The sequence below is a fragment of the Belonocnema kinseyi genome, chromosome 5 (assembly GCF_010883055.1).
Source record: "Belonocnema kinseyi isolate 2016_QV_RU_SX_M_011 chromosome 5, B_treatae_v1, whole genome shotgun sequence".
Classification (NCBI taxonomy): domain Eukaryota; kingdom Metazoa; phylum Arthropoda; class Insecta; order Hymenoptera; family Cynipidae; genus Belonocnema; species Belonocnema kinseyi.
The window spans coordinates 7,889,719-7,909,289 of NC_046661.1; the positions used below are offsets into that span (position 1 = coordinate 7,889,719).

The window sequence follows — 19,571 nt, forward strand, 5'->3', positions numbered from 1 at the left end:
TTACTTGATTGTATAAATAACTTTGAGGATCCAGAATTCATTGTGGAATCTACATTAGCTTTTCAAGAGCCATTTAAGGATACTGAAATGCATATTGTTGAAAAAAATTGACAGAATCTGGTCAGCGGATGTTGATGAACATGGACTAGTATGTGCAGCGGATACAGAAGATCTATCTTGGGATTACCAACGAAAAACTGTGGACCATTGGAGAAGCGGAGTTACGAAAAAACTCGCTCTGCAAACTGTGCAGCATAGATTTCGAAAAGTCCAATCAATTACACAGTTGAGACGATGGGCGCATACTTTGAATAAAGGAGGCACTTATGAAGAAAAAATTGGAAGAATCAATAAATTTGTATTAGATAATTTCCAGTCGGCTTCCGATGCCGGTTATATAGTTCACGATAGAGATTTACAAAAATGGGCATTGCAAGCTCAAAAAATCGTTGGACATGAAGATATAAGGTTTAAAGCGTCACGTCATTGGCTACAAAATTTTAAAAAGGCTCACAGAATAATCAGCAGAAAGATAAATAAATTCGTAACAAAAAAGACTGTTGAAGGGAGAGAATATTTACAAAAAGCAGCTGATGATTTTGTTTCAGATGTGAAAAAAATAATTAAAAGCAAAGGTTTGGAATCAATTTACAATTCAGATCAGAGTGGATTTCAAATTGAAATGCACTCGGGAAGAACACTAGCTATTGAAGGCGAAAAGCAAATTGAATGTCTTGTAGAATCTGTAAGTTCGACGACTCACAGTTACACAATTCAACCACTCATTTCAGGTGATGGGAGACTGCTTTCCCCATTATTCATTGTTTTAAAAGAAAGTAAAGGAACCTTTGGACCGGTAGAATAATCCAAATTATTCAAGCCATCAAATATTTACGTGATGCCTTCCGCTTCTGGCAAAGTGACTTCAGGTGTGGTATTTATTATTGATGATTACAGTTTTTAACTTATGTCACGTGAATAAAAATGAGTTTTTTAAATGGTTACAGAACATTTCAAAACATGGCTGAAGGATGTGTATTTTCCCAATGTTGGGCATTCAAGTGTCTTATTAATTGATTCGTGGAGTGGGTATTGCCCTGATGCTGTAAAGGAAGCAGCACCTCCAAACAAAATTGTTGATGTAAAAATAATTCCAAAAGAAACAACAGGCAATATTCAGCCACTAGATGCTTTCTGCTTCCGAGTGTGGAAAAATTACGTCCGTCGCTTTGAGGATAGTGTAACATTAATGAATGAGGATATGGAACTTCATAAAAGAAATAACATTATAAAACTCCAATCCTTGGTACATAATCAATTGTCATCTCCTCGATACAATAACCTATTCAAATATTCATCGTATAAAAGTGGCTACGTTGAATCAAAGCCAAATGAATTTTATAACCCCGTAGATTTTAGTTTTGGTAATGATTGTAATGAGCGTTGTGAAGTTCCTGGTTGCTCTAAGCCAGCAATTGTAAGATGATCTTGGGGTAAGAAATCATTATGCTTGAAACTTTTTTTAATGATTATCATTATTGCCAGGATTATAAAAAGTAACATTAAAACTCAAAACTATTGAAATATTAAATTTTTAAAAATTTTTTTGTACTTTGAATCATTAATTTTTTATTACCTTTGAAAGTCCCATAGAAAAAGAATAAAATCATAGAGATACGACAATATCTCCTGTGAGGCTGGTTCACGCCTTATTATAGGTTTTTTTATTAAGGTGAGAACAGTCGATTTCGTAGTTGGATATTGTGCATACTGCCAAAATTTTTTTCGTCAAACTCAAAAAACTAGTATTTTCATATTGAAAAGAATGTCATTTTTTTATTGAAAAATAGGGGTTGATACATTAGTGGGGTAAAGAATTCTAATTCAATACCAAGGATCTGAACTAAAACTATTACACGTTTTACACCACTGAATAGTCCAAGGGTATTTTTAAGTAATGAAAAAATAATACTTGTGATTGAATTTTAGGGATGCATTCATTTGTAAGGGCTGATTTCAGAAAATTTCAAAACTACATCAACTTTACTTAACAATTTTAATAGTATACAAGAGTTTTACACCATGATATAGTAATGGAATAACGAAATATAACAGTATAAATGTTAGGGGTAGCTCACCCCCTCAAGGGATTTTTTTTTGAAAATGCCGGAACAGGTCAACTTTATTTTTAATTATTGTGCATAAAACAATTAATTTTGTCCAGATTCAACAGATTTTGGAATGTGTATAGTGAAAAAATGGCCATCAAATATAGTTTTTCATTAATAAAAAACGCGGGTTGCGAGTCTGATGACTAAAAATAATGCATAAATATGTGCTTTTCAATAACAAGTGTTACCCACTTTGTTTCAGTAAAAAATTACGAATTGTATTCGAGAAATTAAAAAAAACCCTTAAATGGATTAATGGGCACGTATCAAAAAATACGTGTCGAATATTTTTTGATGTTCTATAACATATCACAATTTCAAGAAAATCGGTGAGGTACGCCTCGGGTACCTTCCTTGTAAGATGTCCTTTGATGTATCTCGACGACAGCAACAATCCGCAGGTTACATAATAAAAATAAACAAAACAAAGCCAAATCAGTTCTGAAATATACAATATTCTTATAATTACAGTCCCTGGTCGTGGAGTACCGTGCAGTTCCTAAAGTCTTATTACTTGATACCTCGAAAAATATTCAAAAACTATAAAATTTAAAAAAATTAGAGCTTTATGAGTTGAAAAAATTGTTCAACGTTACAACTCCGCCCTCCCAGGGCAGAAACGAAAAGGTTTTTAACAATACTTTACTTGCACGGATCTCCAGGACTGGAGCTTGTAGTATAGTATCCATAAATTACCTTATATTTTCATGATAATCAATACCACATACTAAATTTAATTTCTATGGGAAATACTGTAAAATAAGTCCCTACGTAAATCTTATAATAATTATCAGTCTCATTTATTCAGCTCTCTTGAACCTAAGTTACAAAATTAAATCAACGAAATAAATGAACTATTCTTTGTAGAAAATAAACAAAAGGATTCCTAATACTTGAACAAAGTAAAAGGAGTGGCACATAAACTAAAGCTTTTAACTTCAAAGTAAGGTATACAAAAAAATTAAATCAGAATTTTACGTAAACAGAAATAGAATTAAATGAAATGTTGATAATCGAAAAAATATCTCATTAGATGAAGTTGGGGGACAAGGGTGTAATTCAGGGGTCAGAAATAGTTGGGTCTAAAGAAAATTTGATGTGATTTAATCGGGGTCGTAAATGGGTAGGTATTTATAAGCGAAAAAAAATGTTCAGAGTATGGGATTGATGGTCGTAGTAGGGATATCAGATAACAGAGGTACATAAGGGTGTTGACATATATTGTCGACGGGATCATCGGGGATAAGGGTTCACATGCATCGGGTCAAAGGGACATATCGGAGGTGACGATTCAGAAATGCGAGAACATGAAGGCATATTGAAGATAAGTTTTATCGGGAAATTTTTGGCTTGGAATGCCACCATTCCAGCACCTTTCCCTGGCGTCTTCCTTCAACCAGTCCAATCTTTCGGTTCGCAGTCCCTCTGGTACACTTAACTCTAGGTCGAAGAGCGAAGGGATGCTACGCTGTAGACCTGGGGGGTCCCTTCTGGAGGTAATTGATGATCTAGAGGGGCTTCCTTCTGGGATCCTTGTGTGCGAATTTCTGGATCGCTGATTAGAGTCTCTATAAGGCTCGACTCGTCTTATTGCTTCACCCGACGGATCTAAACTCAAAGCTGAAGTTTGTCCTACTAAGCTGTCATCAAGGACAATCGTGTTATCTTTACCTCGACTCGTTCATGCGATAGTCTGACACGCGATACTGACTTTTGTTGATTCTAAAGATTTTTGCTTCTCTTCTTGATCTTGAAATTCTACTCGGACTTTAACCGGATTAATTTTCTGTTTAATTTCATCCATCGTGTTTTCCGGACATGATTTGTCTCCTTCTACGTCGGATTCACAAATCTCTTGTGTCTCGTCTATAGATGAGCTTCTTATTCTTCTTATTTTCTCCGCCCGATCTACACATCTGGCTTCATTTCGCGACGCGCTTTCAAATTTTAACAACCGCTCCCGTCAGACAAGAACAACACCGTCGACTGGAAATCAACGGTTAGCGAGCTCCGTAATTAAATATTTCTTGCTTAATGAAAATAACCAACTATCGCTAGTGCTTTCTTTATCCGCCATTTTTAAATGATATTTATCAAGTTCAAATAAATGAATATCACGTATGACTTCAATCAAACTTTTATAAAGCCGATAAATATAGTTTATTACTGTTTCTCTGAAAAATAATAGTCCGAGCTACAGAGGGGGTTATTCGGATTAAAGGGGTTTATTAATTTTTTAGAATTACACCGGGTCAGATTTTTGAGATTTTTTCTATCGGAAATCCTGATCAGGGTTAACGTTTTTTCACTTTAAAATGCCTCACGGGTCCTTAATTTGATTCTAAGATCAAACTTGTTTCAGGTTGGAGAAATACTTTTAAACTACATAGTTGCCAACTTTCTAGATTCCTACTCTATATCTAGTTAATTATCCTAGTAAACATTCAGTCACCTGCTTTCGGGACCTCATATTCTGGACTTTAATCTCCCAGAATAAATTCTCTATAAGTATGTTGGGTGCCAGGCTTTTCGTAGCAACTCCAAAACGTCAAAAATTCAAAATACAAACATGCAAAAGCAAAATTTCGAAATGCTAAAACTCTACAGCAAAATTAGACAACAAAACTCAATTTCAAATCTAAATTTTCGTTAGATACAGTATACCGGAACAAAATTACGCTAGCTCAACCCTGAAAATCTAGTTAATGGTAGAAGTGGCGGTCGATGGTAAAAGTAAAATAAATCCCAGAATTTAAATAAAATGAGATCAGTCAAGATTAAATATAACAAACAACACATTGTTTATGAACTCTTGATATAACTCAGTTTTCCTGGTAACACATAATCCTATTTGTCCAAGCGACAATCCTACTCTACTTTACAAAATATATTTATATATACTGACATAACCTCTTAGCATACATTTTGGAGGTAACCTCTAAGTCGTTGTCTTAAACATAAGTGCGCAAATTTACGATCGGCTAAAAGGGTACTCTGAAAGGAAGAACAAAAATAAGTAAGGGGTAACCATGGGGTAAGCGTAACTCTAAGGCGTGGTCATATCCAGATGATGGGACAAAAAACACAAAGGGATAGTCATATTAAATAGGTATCGTCATAATCGAAGACTAGAAGGAGTAATTTAAATGGGCAAACAAAATGAGGTAAGCGAATTTTTAAAAAGAACTATAGGGAGTATTCATATTGAATGTGGTTAGTCCTGATCAATAACACCGAATTCGGTGTCCGTTTGATGAAATCCGGTCAGTATCAAGGTCAGTTCAAGGTGACACCTACAAATTGCATCGCTAACCAACTAAATCGGGATAAGTTTAGGTTTAAGTAGTCGCTGAACTCGAAGCCGTTGTCCGTTTGACACCGAAAGGTCAGTATCAAGGTTATTGAAAGATCAAACCTACGAACCTGAAGAGTTTTTATGTGGGTTCTGTGCTGTTCAGAATTTCTACACTTGTCGCCATTCAAGAATGATATAGTATCAAGTACTTTTTCGATAAATTAAATTTCAACTCGCTTAATACAGCTTGAGAAACGCTTTAAATGCCAACGCCAGGCTTATGTGATGTATAAAGTAAGATTTCATGACTTGAAAGTTCACGGAAAATCATAAGCAGAGAGATGCTAAGTTTTTTTTATACAAGTCGAAAAAATGATATGGGGAATCCAAGAATGGTCAAGACTTTCTTTTGCACCACCATGACAAATAATGTACATATTTTTTACAGCATCTGTTGAAGACCTTCTATTTTTGGGTATTATATATCTACCACATACGACACAAAATATGTCTTGACTATCACAAATGTATACCGAATTGATAGTCACTTATAATAAAATTATAGCTTCCTGATACAACGTCCAAATGTTATGTTAGTCATGGCCGTCGATATTTAAACTAACTCCGGGATGTATAGACAAAGACATGACCATCTACATATACAATTAGGTATTTTCACTTCAATCACCAGCTAACTTCACTATGTTGAATACAGAAAATCGAGAGGAAATTTCATGGAACGGCTAGGCATCAATTTGGTGGTGGTTTGAATGTCTAATAGGTTTTCACTAACCTTTGGTGATATTAATATTAAACATCAATATTAGAGCTTTATAATGTATTCATCGTAGAAATCTATTTTGCGTAGTAAAAATTTATCGTTTGGGGCAAATTTTCTTAAGTTTGTATATAGGTTAAGACTAGTCTCAGTGCTATATTGATATTGGCGTAAATAGATTTTCTAAAGAATTTATCCGATATAAATTTCAATCAGTTTCATTTTTTGGAAATATTCCTTTAAACCACCTTATCTCCTTTACCATGCCACCTTTTGATAGGCTAGACACATTTTGTGTCGTATGTGGTAAATACATTATACCCAAAAATAGAAGGTCTTTAGCAGATGCTGTAAAAAATATGTACATTAATTGTTATGGTGGCGTAAAATAAGGTCTTGACCATTCTTGGATTACTCATATCATTTTTTGAGTTTGTCTAAATGATATTAGCAGACATTGCAAATACAATGAAAAAAAGTTCGTATCTCTCTGCCTATGATTTGGGGTGAACCTTCAACTCATGAAACTGATTGTTACTTATTCTTACGCAGGACTGAACATTTGTATTCAAAGAATTTACATACGTTGACTTACACTGTTATTGATTTAGTTACGTATCCAGTACATACCAGATTAAAAGCTGCGTTGTTGCATATTGGTAATAAATATGCACCTCTTCCAGTTTCACACTCTGTTAAACTCGGCGAAAATAACGAGAATTTTCAGTTTCTTCTAAATAAATTTTGTAACAATAGCCACAAATGGCAGCTTTACGGAGATTTAAAAATCATAACAATAATGCTAGGACTACAGAGTGGATTTACAAAACATCATAGTTTTACATGCGAATGGGATAACCGAGCTCGTTAACAGCATGATGTAAAAAATTGGCTCTTTGATAAAATATCATTCAATATTATGAATAAACATTTATTAGATTCAATAAAAGTGCTGTTACTGCCATTACATATAAAACTCGGCTTAGTGAAACAAGTTGTTAAGGCTATGAGAGAAACGGAAAAGAAACGCTTATAGGTATGTTTTTGAGAAATTTCCTAAACTCTCCGATGCTAAAATAAAAAAGGGAGTATGTGACGATCCGCAAATTAGAGTTTAGCTGAACGATGATGAATTTGAGAGAAGAATGACTAGTGATTTAAAAGGAGCATGGCAAAGCTTTAGGAAAGTTTGCTCCAACTTTTTAGGAAATCATAAACACTCTAGCTACAAAGAAATAGTTGCAAAAATGATTGAAAATTTTAAAAAGTTAGGGTGTTTGATGAAGGGAGAGAGGTTCCATTAGGACTTTAAAGACATGAATCATAGATATCAATGTGTATGGGATACTCATATGATGTCTGACTATTGCCGGTGCCTAAATAGGGATACGAAGACCGTTCATAAACGAAAGAGTATGCGAAGATCATTTGAGTAAAAAAAGACGCGTTCTTCAGAAAAGAATAAGTCGCTTTAAAGAAGCATCACATGTTAATTTATATGTAGCATTATAGGAAAAAGTGGTACCTCCACAGGGTTCAAAATGGGTAGCGCTAAAACCACTTTAACTGAATTTACAGCGTTTCTCACGCAGTATTGAGCTAGTTCAAATGCAATTTATTCAATAAGTACCTGATACTATAGCTTTCTCGAGTGGCGACAAGGTTACAAATTCTAAGCAGCACAGAACCCACATAAAAACTCTTCAGATTTTTCCAAATTTAACCATTCAAGTCTCTTAACCGATGAGGATGTCTACTTAAACCTAAAAGTAGCCGGATTTAGTTGATTAGCGGAGCTTTTTGTAGGTTTGACCTTGAACTGATCTAGAAACTGACCTGATAGTGTCAAAAGGACACCGGATTCGAATTCAACGACCACTTAAATCTAAGGGTACCCTGATTAAGTTGTTAAGCGAAGGATTCTGTAGGTTTAACCTTAAACAGACCTTGATACTCACCAGAAGGCATCAAACGGACACCGGATTCAAATTCAGCGACCTTTTAACCCTAAAGTACTCTGATTTAGTTGGTAATTAATGAATTTTGTAGGTTTGACCTTGAATTGACCTTGATACTGACCTGATAGTGTCAAACGGACACCGAATTCAAATTCAGCGATCACATAAACCTGAAGGTATCCTGATTTTGTTGGTGAGCCATGAATTTTGTAGGTTTTGACCTTGAACTGACCTGATGGCGTTAAAAGGATATCGGTTTCGAATTCAGCGACCAGTTAAACCTGTATTCACCCTAATTTAGTTGGTGAACGATGAATTTTGTAAGTTTAACCTTTAACTGACCTTGATACTGACCTGGTGGCGTAAAGCGGACACCGGATTCGCATTCAGCGACCTCAAAAACATAAGGTACACCTAGATCCTCTTATTCTGCAGGCTTAGGTGCTTTGTGGTCCTGTGTAATTCAAGAGTATTCACAATTTCAGAAAAGACTTGTCAAAATCGATAATCAATTCAAGAAAAAGGCCGGGTCATATTTCCACAAAAATAAAAGGGTAGTCAAATTAAGAAAAGCGGGGTAGTTATATCTCAACAAGGGGAAAACCATAACTAACAAAAAAGGGGTGGTCAAGTTATAAAAAGAAAAAGGTCATAATTTAACACAAAGGGTAGTAAAAGTTTCACCAGAAAGGGATAATCGATTCAACAAAAGGGGTACTCATAGTTTAGCAAAACTTAATAGTCAACATTTATAAATAAAAGTGGTTATCGATTTAGCAAAAGGAAGAAACAGTGAATTCGTCAAAATTAAGGAATGGTCATATTTGAACAGAAGGGGGATCAAAATTCCACAAAAAAGGGTATTTGATTTAAACAAAAGGTAGAGGCAGTAAATTCGTCAAATTTAAGGGATGGTCATATTCAAATAGAAGAGGGAGTCAAAATTTACCAAAAAGGGTAATTGATTTAACTAAAAGGAAGATGCAGTAAATTCTTCAAAACCGAGGGATGGTCTCATTTAAACAGAAGGGGAAGTCAAAATTCTACCAAAAAGGTAATTGATTTAATCAAAAGAGGATAGTCATAGTTCAAAAAAATTGGGTAGTTACAATTTACGAAAATAAAGATGGTCAAACTTCAACAAAAAATAATGGGGAATCACTAAAGTACATCATATAAAGGTTTAATATGAAGGATAATGAGCAAACATATTGATAATCATCGTAAGCATAAATCGATATGAATCATATGAATCACAAATTCAAATTAAACATAATTAAATTCCAATAATAACGTAATGTTACGCTCAATTTAACAATTATTACCATCAATAATAGAACCTAATTAGACTCCTCGCCCCGACCACGTGTCAAAAAGAACTTTCTCGGAAAGGCTCCAATAAGCCAAAAATTGTTATAGCAACAAACTCACAAAAGGCTTCATATGAGCAAAAATCATCGCATTAAGAAGTCTATACAGTAAAAGGAAAAGGTTTACTCAGAACATAATTTATAATGGTTATTATGAAGGTAACCTCAAAAGTGGCCAAGTTTCGGGTTAGTTTCGCTGAACTCTGTAAAATTTGACATTGAGTCTTACCAGAAAAATACAAATAAAGACCCCAGCAATCTTCTCTGCAGAATAAATCCTGCAAATTCTCCGGAAGTCGACGGTTACAACAATTATCTACTCGACACTTCTTTTACACTTAATTTAAACTGATCTGCGACCGAAGGACGTGACACTTCGGGAACACCAAAGAAAAATGAAAAAAAGTCTCGGCGTGCTCTCGTTTCGTTTGCCTTTTCGCCTTCTTCTTCCTGTACATCGTGCACTGATTGGCTGGATTTGGCGCGACGGCAGGCAGTCTGACGCAGTGGGCTTCAGTACTGGCTACATCGTGTACTAGCTAACCGTGTAGTTTATTTCCTTCTCCTTTTATTGAAAGTTTGACTTCAATATGTGACTTAAAAAGGTAGATAATTATCCTCTCAAAAGTAGTATTGTAAAGTTCCACGCCAGATGGAGCAGTCGAATTTGGAACTTTTTGAATGGCTTAGAATATTCCTCGAATCCATTTGGCATCTCAACAACAGTCCCTAGTCGTGGAGTACAGTGCAGTTCCCGCGGCGTTATTACTCGATACCTCGAGATATATTCAGAACCTAAAAATAAAAAAAAAATAGAGCTTTGTGAGTTGCAGAAATTTTGCAGCGTCCCAACTGATTGTTAAATATTTATTCATATTGATGATGAATTTAAAGCGATGATTATTACGGAGTTTACAGAAATAAAAGTGCGAAGAAGATTGTTGCAATCAGTATATTAAGAATGCATTATTCACATTATTTACAAAAATTAAGTTATAATATACGTATCTTTACAATGTTGTAGTTTTTTATGAGTTGTGTTCACGTAACCTTTTTCTTACTTAGTGCTTTGCATCTTAGGGAAATTAGCATTGACAAAAGGCACCCTTTTTATTGGGTAGCCTAGGGCTAACTATTTTAAAAAATCGCCTGTTCCACCTAATGTATTTGTAACTCTGAACTATTTTTATATTTTTAAACTTTCTTATGAAATGTCAACCATTATGGAATTTAATTTTTTTAAATTACAAAATAGTTTATTAATAGAAGGCGAACTCTTAAAATTATAAAAAAACAAGGCAGCGAATATATGCCTATTTCAATACCCATGCATATAGTTAATTGTAACCATATAAATTGATTGAAACGATACATTTTTCAGGGTAGCTGAGTATAAAATTTATAGAAAAATAAGGATAGAAAATATTAAATTATTCATTATAAATCAAATTTGTACTTTATTTTGCAATAACTAAATAAGCAACGCGGGGCCAAGTTACATGAATAAATTCAATATATATTTGATATAATAGTGTGGAATGTAATGTAGAAAAGTTCGCATTTAGAAAAAATCGAGGGCGAAGCACGAGATACGTTATGAATGGTTTCATCTTGTAAAACCTGAAAAATTTAGACTTTGAACTTTCATAATAAGGTATTTCATGTAACAGAATAATTTAAACGCTAATTATTTCATAATTGTTGTAATAATTCTTGTAAACTTACATAAACACTCTTGTCCTGCCAATAAAGGAGACCGTTTACACAGCACCAGTTTTGCTACGAAAGTGCGTTTTAGTCCGTTGTACAGTCACGACGATGAGAGCTTTTGAATATTAATTTAGAGGCCTAATACTAGTGGTTTGGACGCTTATACTACAGCGGTCTCTGTATTGTACAGTCGATGAGTAGAATAACTACTATATCATAATCAATTTTTATTACGCGAAATTAATTGAGAACTCGAAAAAAACAAGTTCTAAAAAATGCACTGCGGGTTGGTTTTGATCCAACAACCTCCTCATTTCATGTGCGGGGCAGTACCAATTGCGCCACCACAACCCCAACAGTGAAAATATTAGAACATGTATTTCCTTAATTTCAATCAAAATTATTTTTCATAGATTTTATGATTACAAGGTCAGTTGACAATTTTAAATTTTTCAAACAGAGTTTCGGTTAGACTGGTTAATTAGATATAATATTATTTTAGAGACCTAATACCAGTGGCTTTGATATTTGCATGACAGAGGTCTCTGTATTGTACAGTTGATAAGTAGAAGAACTGCTATATCATAATCAATTTTCATTACGTGAAATTAATTGAAAACGCGAAAAAAACAAGTTCTAAAAAATGCCCCGCGGGCTGGGTTTGATCCAACAACCTCCTCATTTCATGTGCGGGGCGCTACCAATTACGCCACCGCAGCATCAACAGTGAGAATTTTGGAACTTGTATTTCCGTAATTTTGATCGAACTTACTTTTCATAAAAGTTATTATTTTTAAGTCAGTTTTTTCAATTTTAACTTTTCGAAACAAAGTTAGAGAAAACGAGTTTCGGTTTGACTGGTTAATTAGATGAAATCTTATTTTAGAGGCCTAATACCAGGGCTTATTATGTTTGTACGTAAGAGGTATACGTATTGAACAAATAATAAGCAGAAGAACTACTATATCATAATCAATTTTTGATGACGCGAAATTAATAGAAAACGCGAGAAAAATAAGTTCTAAAACATTCACTGCGGACTGGGTTTTGAACCAACAACCTCCTCATTACACGTGAGGGGCGTTACCAATTGCGCCAACGCAGCCCCAACAATGAAAATATTAGAGCTCGTATTTCCTTAATTTCGATCGAAATTATTTTTCATATATGTTATTATTTTAAGGTCAGTTGTCGATTTTCAGTTTTTGAAACAGAGTTTCAGTTCGACCGGTTAATTAGATAGATGATTAATTTGGAGGCCTACTGCCAGCGGTTTTGATGTTTGTACGACAGAGGTCTCTGTATTGTAAAGTTGATAAGTAGTAGAAATACTATATCATAATTAATTTTTATTATTTATAAGCTGTAAAATACAGAGACATCTGTCGTACAAACATCAAAACCACTGGCGTTAGGCCTCTAAAATAATATTCTATCTAATTAACCAGTATAACCGACACTCTGTTTCAAAAACTTAAAATTGAAAACTGACCTTAAAGTAATAACATCGATGAAAAATAATTTCAATCCAAATTAAGGAAATACAAGTTCTGAAATTGTCACTGTTGGTACTGCGGTGGCGTAATTGGTAACGCCCCTCACATGTAATGAATTGATCTTTGGTTCAAATACAGCCCGCAGTGAATTTTTTAGAACTTACTTTTCTTGCGTTTTCAATTAATTTAGCGTAATAAAAATTGATTGTGATATAGTAGTTCTCCACTTAAGAACTGTACAATACAGATACCACTGTCGTACAAACATTAGCACCACTAGTTTTAGGCCTCTAAAATAATATTCTATCTAATTAAGCAGTTTAGCCGAAACTTTGTTTCTATAACTCTGTTTAAAAACCTAAAATTGACAACTGACCTTAAAATACAACATCTATGAAAAACAATTTTTATCAAAATTTAGGAAATACAATTTCTGAAATTTTTACTGTTGGTGTTTCGGTGGCGCAATTGGTAGCGCCCCTCACATGTAATGAGGAGGTTGTCAGTTCAAATCCAGCCCGCAGTGAATTTTTTAGAACTTATTTTTCTCGCGTTTTTAATTCATTTCGCGTGATAAAAATTGATTATGATATAGTAGTTCTTTCACTTATCAACTGTACAATACAGTGACCTCTGTCGTACAAAATTCTGCAGCACTAGTATTAGGGGTCTAAAATAATATTCTATGTAATTAAGCAGTCTATCCGAAACTCTGTTTCTATAACTCTTTTTAAAAACTGAAAATTGACAACTGACTTAAAAATAACATAATCCATGAAAAATGATTTCGATCGACATGAAGGAAATACAAGTTCTAAAATTGTCACGGTTAGTGTTGCGGTGGCGCAATTCGTAGCGCACCTCACATGTGATGGGGAGGTTGTTGGTTTAAACACAGCCCAAACTGAATTTTTTAGAATTGATTTTCATCGCGTTTTCAATTAATTTCGCGTAATAATAAATAATTATTATATAGCAGTTCTTTTACTTATCAACTGTACAATAAAGAGACCTCTGTCGTACAAACACCAAAACCGCTGGTATTAGGCCTCTAAAGTAATATTCTATCTAATTAATCAGTCTGACCGAAACTCTGTTTCAAAAACCTAAAATTGAAAACTGGCCTTCGAATAATTACATCTATGCAAAATGAATTCGATCGAAATTATGGAAAGACAAGTTCTAAAATTTTCACTGTTGGTGCTGCTGTGGTGAAATTGGTAGCACCCTTCACATGTAACGAGTTGGTTGTTGGTTTATACACAGCCCAAAGTGAATTTTTTAGAATTAATTTTTATCGCCTTTTCAATTAATTTCGCGTAATAATAAATAATTATGATATAGCAGTTCTTTTACTAATCAACTCTACAATACAGAGACATCTGCCGTAAAAACACCAAAACCGCTGGTATTAGGCCTCTAAAATAATATTCTATCTAATTAACCTGTCTAACCGAAACTCTGTTTCTAGAACTCTGTTTCAAAAACTTAAAATTGACAACTCACCATAAACTACTAACATCTATGAAAACTAATTTAGATCGAAATTAAGGAAATACAAGTTCTAGAATTTTCACTGTTGGTGTTGCGGTGGCGCAACTGGTAGCGCCCCGCACATGTAATGTGGAGGTTGTTGTTTCAAACCCAGCCCGCAGTGAATTTTTTAGAACTTATTTTTCACTCGGTTTTAAGTAATTTCGCGTAGTAAAAATTCATTATGATATAGTAGCTCTTCTACTTTTCAACTGTAGAATACATTCCAATTCTGTTCCTGTAACTCTGTTTAAATACTTAAAATTAACACCTGACCTCAAAATAATGGCATCTATTGAAAACAATTTCGATCTAAATTAAGGAAATACAATTTCTGAAATTTTCACTGTTGGCGCTGCGGTGGCGCAATTGGTAGCGTCCCTTACATGTAATGAGGAGGTCGTTGGTTCAATCCCAGCCCGCAGCGAATGTAAAAAAAAAAATGTTTAATACCGCTGGTATTAAGCCTCTAAAATAATATTCTATCTAATTAACCTGTCCAACCGAAACTCTGTTTCTAGAACTCTGTTTCAAAAACTTAAAATTGACAACCGACATTAAAATAATGGCATCTATGAAAAATAATTTCGATCGAAATTAAGGAAATACAATTTCTGACATTTTCACTATTGGTGCTGCGGTGGCGCAGTGGATTGCGCCCTCACATGTAATAAGAACACTGTTGGTTTAAACCCAGCCCGCAGGGAATTTTTTAAACTTATTTTTCTCGCATTTTCAATTAATTCCAAGTAATAAAAATTGATTATGATATAGTAGTTCTTCTACTTATCAACTGTACAATACAGATACCTCTGTCGTGCAAACCTGAAAGCCACTGGTATTAGGCTTTATTCTATTTTTAATTTTCTTATTGTCTGGTGATTATTTTTAAATAATAAAAATTCAGTACTAAAACAAATTTGCGCTGGAAATAACTAATTGGTTAAACTGTAAATCGTCATAATTTAATCAAATTTCATTGAATCTGTTTGCAATTAGGTACAAATACAAAGTATACTATTGGAATTTCTACAAAACCTTCAAAAAAGTGGACGCAACTTATCGACGGAATTTCATATTCAAACTTCTTCCAGCAGGAAGGCTTTGATATACACGGTGTCTAAATAGTCCCGGGGCGATTGGATATTTCCTCAGGTAAATTTTTTTCAAAAAAGTGAAGGTCATTGCTGAAGTATATTTCAACGAGAAATTCAATCGTGATCTTCATTTTGACTTTGAAGTTGACCTCCATGGCTTTTTGAAGGTCAACTTTGTTTTTTTTAATGGAAACCCCCTTTTTTACTTCTGCAGTCAATAGATCGGAAAATTCTACGTTCAGCTACGTAACCAAGTCGTAGGTCAATTGCAACCTTCAAGGTCAGTTAGAGATTATTTGAAATTAACAAAGTTTTCCATGAGGCTTGTGCAATTCCTGAAGTAAATTTCAACGAGAAATTCATTGGTCAGCTCTGTTTTGATCTTGGTGATGATCTTCAAGGTTTTTCAAGGTTTTTTCCAAGCAGTTTACGTTTACGTTTAGCATTACCCAGGAACAACCACGTGGACGTAGTAAATTCTGTCCCCTTTGGGGTGCTTGATTAGCGTGAGTCCCCTTGCCTCTCACGTTTCGGGGTACTTGAATAGCGCGAGTCCCCTTGCCTCTCACGCTTTAGTGAAGATGTTCGAACTAAAAACCTTGAGCTTCTTGCTAAAAGCTATGCGATTGTAAAAATAAGTTACAGCATTACGAATCATCTGCCTATCAATCAAATTAGCCTTTCGCAGAATCCGATTCTGCAATTTGTCTAAGCTTTGCGGATGCATTGAGTATACTTTGTTCTTTAAATAACACCAAAGAAAATAGTCGAGAGGCGTCAGATCAGGACATCTAGCAAGCCACTCGATTTCACCCGGTCTTCATCCACCTTTGAGGGAACTGAGTATCCAAATATGCTCGAACCTCCCTACCGTAATGAGCCGCTGCTCGGTCCTGCTGGAATCAAATATTTTGAAAATTATCGCCTGTATGCTCCCTTATTCTTGGTACAATTTGGTTTCTGAGTAGCTCTTCATATGCACGGGCATTGAGATTACCATCGATGAAGAAAGGGCCTATCAATGTACCATTTAAGATACCGGCCTAAGCATTAATCTTTTGTGGATATTGTGTGTGACTCTCCAACATCCAATCAGGATTTGTGTCGGACCAATATCTACAATTGTGCCTGTTAACTTCACCTTTTAAAGTGAAAGTAGATTCATCTGAAAATACTGTATTGTACAAGAAAAGAGGATCTCTATCGATTCTGTCCATCTTAATTTCACAAAATTCAACCCGACGATCAGGATCGTCTTTATTGAGCTCTTGTACCAGATGAACTTGGTAAGGATGGAAATTAATGCTTTTTAAAATATTTCGCACTGCCTCAGGAGCAAAGTCATGCTCATCACTAGCTCGACGTAAACTAAGGTGTGGGTTTTCAACAAATGCTTTGGCTATGTCCATCTCTGAAGGTCCTTGATAGATCCATGATTCATAAAGCGCCTTACAGTTCTTTCAATTATTGATTTTGAGACAGGATTTAACCCATCTCCATTACGAAAAGTGCGATTAAAAAGCAAACGAACTTGATCATAAGATCGAACTTGATCTCCCTAACTACGCATCATTAATACATATAACCTCTCTCGTTGCGAAAGTTTAGCCTGCGGCATAATAATCTTTTTGCGAAAGATAGTAAGTATGTACTCGTAATACGTAAATTTAATTTCGATTCGTAATATTCGTATGGAAAAACGGTATAGGACTTATGGTATCGCCTTAGGTATTGACTTAGATATCGAAAAACGATATAGGACTGTATAACTCTTCGGGGAGGAACAGAACTCTAAGCAGAACACCTGCAACATTTCATGAAAAATTTCCGTATGATATTACAATATTCAAAACGCTGCAACCAAGATCAGTGCAGAGCTCACCAATGAACTTCTCGTTGAAATTGACTTCAGGAATTACACTGACTCTTGGAAAACTTTGTTAATTTCAAATAACCTCCAACTGACCTTGAACGTTACAATTGACCTATGACTTGGTTACGTACCTGAACGTAGAATTTTCCGCTCTATCGATTGGAGGTCTAAAAAAGGGGGTTCCTTTAAAAAAAAAATTGACCTTTACAAAGCCATTAAGGTCAACTTCAAGGTCAAAATAAAGGTCACCATTGAATTCCTCGATGAAATTTAATTCAGGAATTACACTGACCTCTTGGAAAACTTTGTTAATTTTAAGTAACCTCTACCTGACCTTGAACTTTACAATTGACCTAAGACTTGAATACGTATCTGAACGCAGAATTTTCCGCTCTATCGATTTCTCATATAAAAAGGAGATTTCCATGTAAACAAACAAAGTTGAACTTCAAAAAGCCATGAAGGTCAACATTAAGGTCGAAATGAAGGTCACAATTTAATAGCTCGTTAAAAGTTACTTCCGGAATGACCTTCACTTTTTTGAAAAATATTTTAGCTGAGGAAATATTCAACCGTCCCGGGACTTTTTAGACACCCTATATAGTTGTAAGATCACAAATACATGTGAACATAAAAAAGTTCTATATTGCTATTCTGTATAAGTCTATCTGGAAAAAAGAAATAAAATTTCCGAATCTGAAGATTTCCATTGATTATGATATGCAGTTAGCAATGCTAAAAACTTTTTCGAGCGCCGCGCCGTGCCTGTCGTGTGTGTTCGTTATTTTTCTTCCATCGATGTCTCTTTGTCCGTATTTATCCTCATAATTCGTTAAGAAACCATTACGAACAAATACCAGAAAACTATGAGAAATTATCTAACTCTATTTTAACAGGGCATATATTCAGATTACTCATCTCAAGAAATAGATTTGATGAAATATAAATTTCTGATTTCTTTAGAATTGGGATTTTGACATTTGCTATCAATGAGATCTTGTTGACTCTTTATTTAAATAGAAATTCTGTTAACATCCAACGTTGCACCGTCTATCTTCCTAAAATTACAAGAATTAGCTCGTTATTTTGAACTATGTTTTGCCTTAACTTCAAAAACGATAAGTTAAATTTATATTAAAATTACATGTATAATATACCTATCAACTTACTTACAACTTTCATGAAAATCATCTGTGCCAATATGACAGGTTGTCTATCTGACAATTTTATTTGCATTCTTCGTATTCATTATTTTGTTGTGATGAATCTTAAAGCATATGAATTTTGTCTTCTCCGATCCCTTTCGAATGCCAACAAATTTTAAGTTATGTTTGATGAAGCAATAAATACTATACTCTTAATGGAAAATCGGTTTGAATACTATGTTAATATAATAGCACTACAAATATTTAAAAAGGTTTTTTATGAAACAAACATGGAAACTTGTACTTTTACTACAAGTAGACCGTAGACAAAGTGCGTCTTTTTTAAAAATGTGATACATACTTTGCCACAGTTTTTGCCTCACTCGCAGGAAATAGATAGAACAGACGATTTTTTTTAATTGCTTGAAAAACTGTTCTCAGAAATATTTTTACAATTTCTTCTAATATTTTTATCGAATTTTGTATTATTTTTTGACCCTTTTTATGTAAAATGGGTTTCCGTTAAGTATATAAAATTTTTTGGCATACGTTTCTATAGTAATTTGTTCTGAACATTATTCGGATACAAAAATAGCTTTTGTGGTAAAACCTCCCATTGAAAAATTTATTTTCTTTACTTAATGTTTCATTTTTCTGTAAAACTGAACGTTCGAGTATAGCCTTATGGTTAGTATTGCGGAAAATTTCGTAATAGTAGACAGCTCGAAAAAAACATTTGAAAAGGAGGAGGAGGACTCTTGCTTAGCAAACACTCATAAACAGAATAAGAGAGACTATCACCAAATTCCAAAGCTACCTGAAAGTCTAAGAGTAATGCAAGGCAGTAGCAGGCTGATTGATAAGGATAGGAAAGCAATTTATCGGATGCATAAGATTTTTAAACCTGATGAGAAAAAAAAACAATTAAGGAAGCCTGGAAACGACAATTCTCTCCACTGAAGAATCTACCATGCATTACTCAAAAGTTTAAACATGAGGTGGAACCGCTTGTGAAAAAGCAAAGAGTAGAGGAAGAAGAAGGAGAAAAAAAAGAAGAATTTAGCTAAAATGATATTTCACTATCTCGAGGCGTCCTAACGATAGGATGCTAACGCGCTCGATCGACTAAATGATACTTAACCAAA

The 19,571-nt window shown here is 34.4% G+C and overlaps 1 protein-coding gene and 1 non-coding gene across 2 annotated transcripts in view; both read left to right on the forward strand.

Moving 5' to 3' along the window:
- Positions 1-19,571, forward strand: part of LOC117172910 (protein unc-79 homolog) — a 600,505-nt gene that overhangs the window by 482,463 nt on the left and 98,471 nt on the right. The gene's annotated exons all lie outside the window — the stretch shown is intronic.
- On the forward strand, positions 14,666-14,738 carry Trnat-ugu. Its single transcript has one exon. It is a non-coding gene; the product is annotated as a tRNA-Thr (tRNA).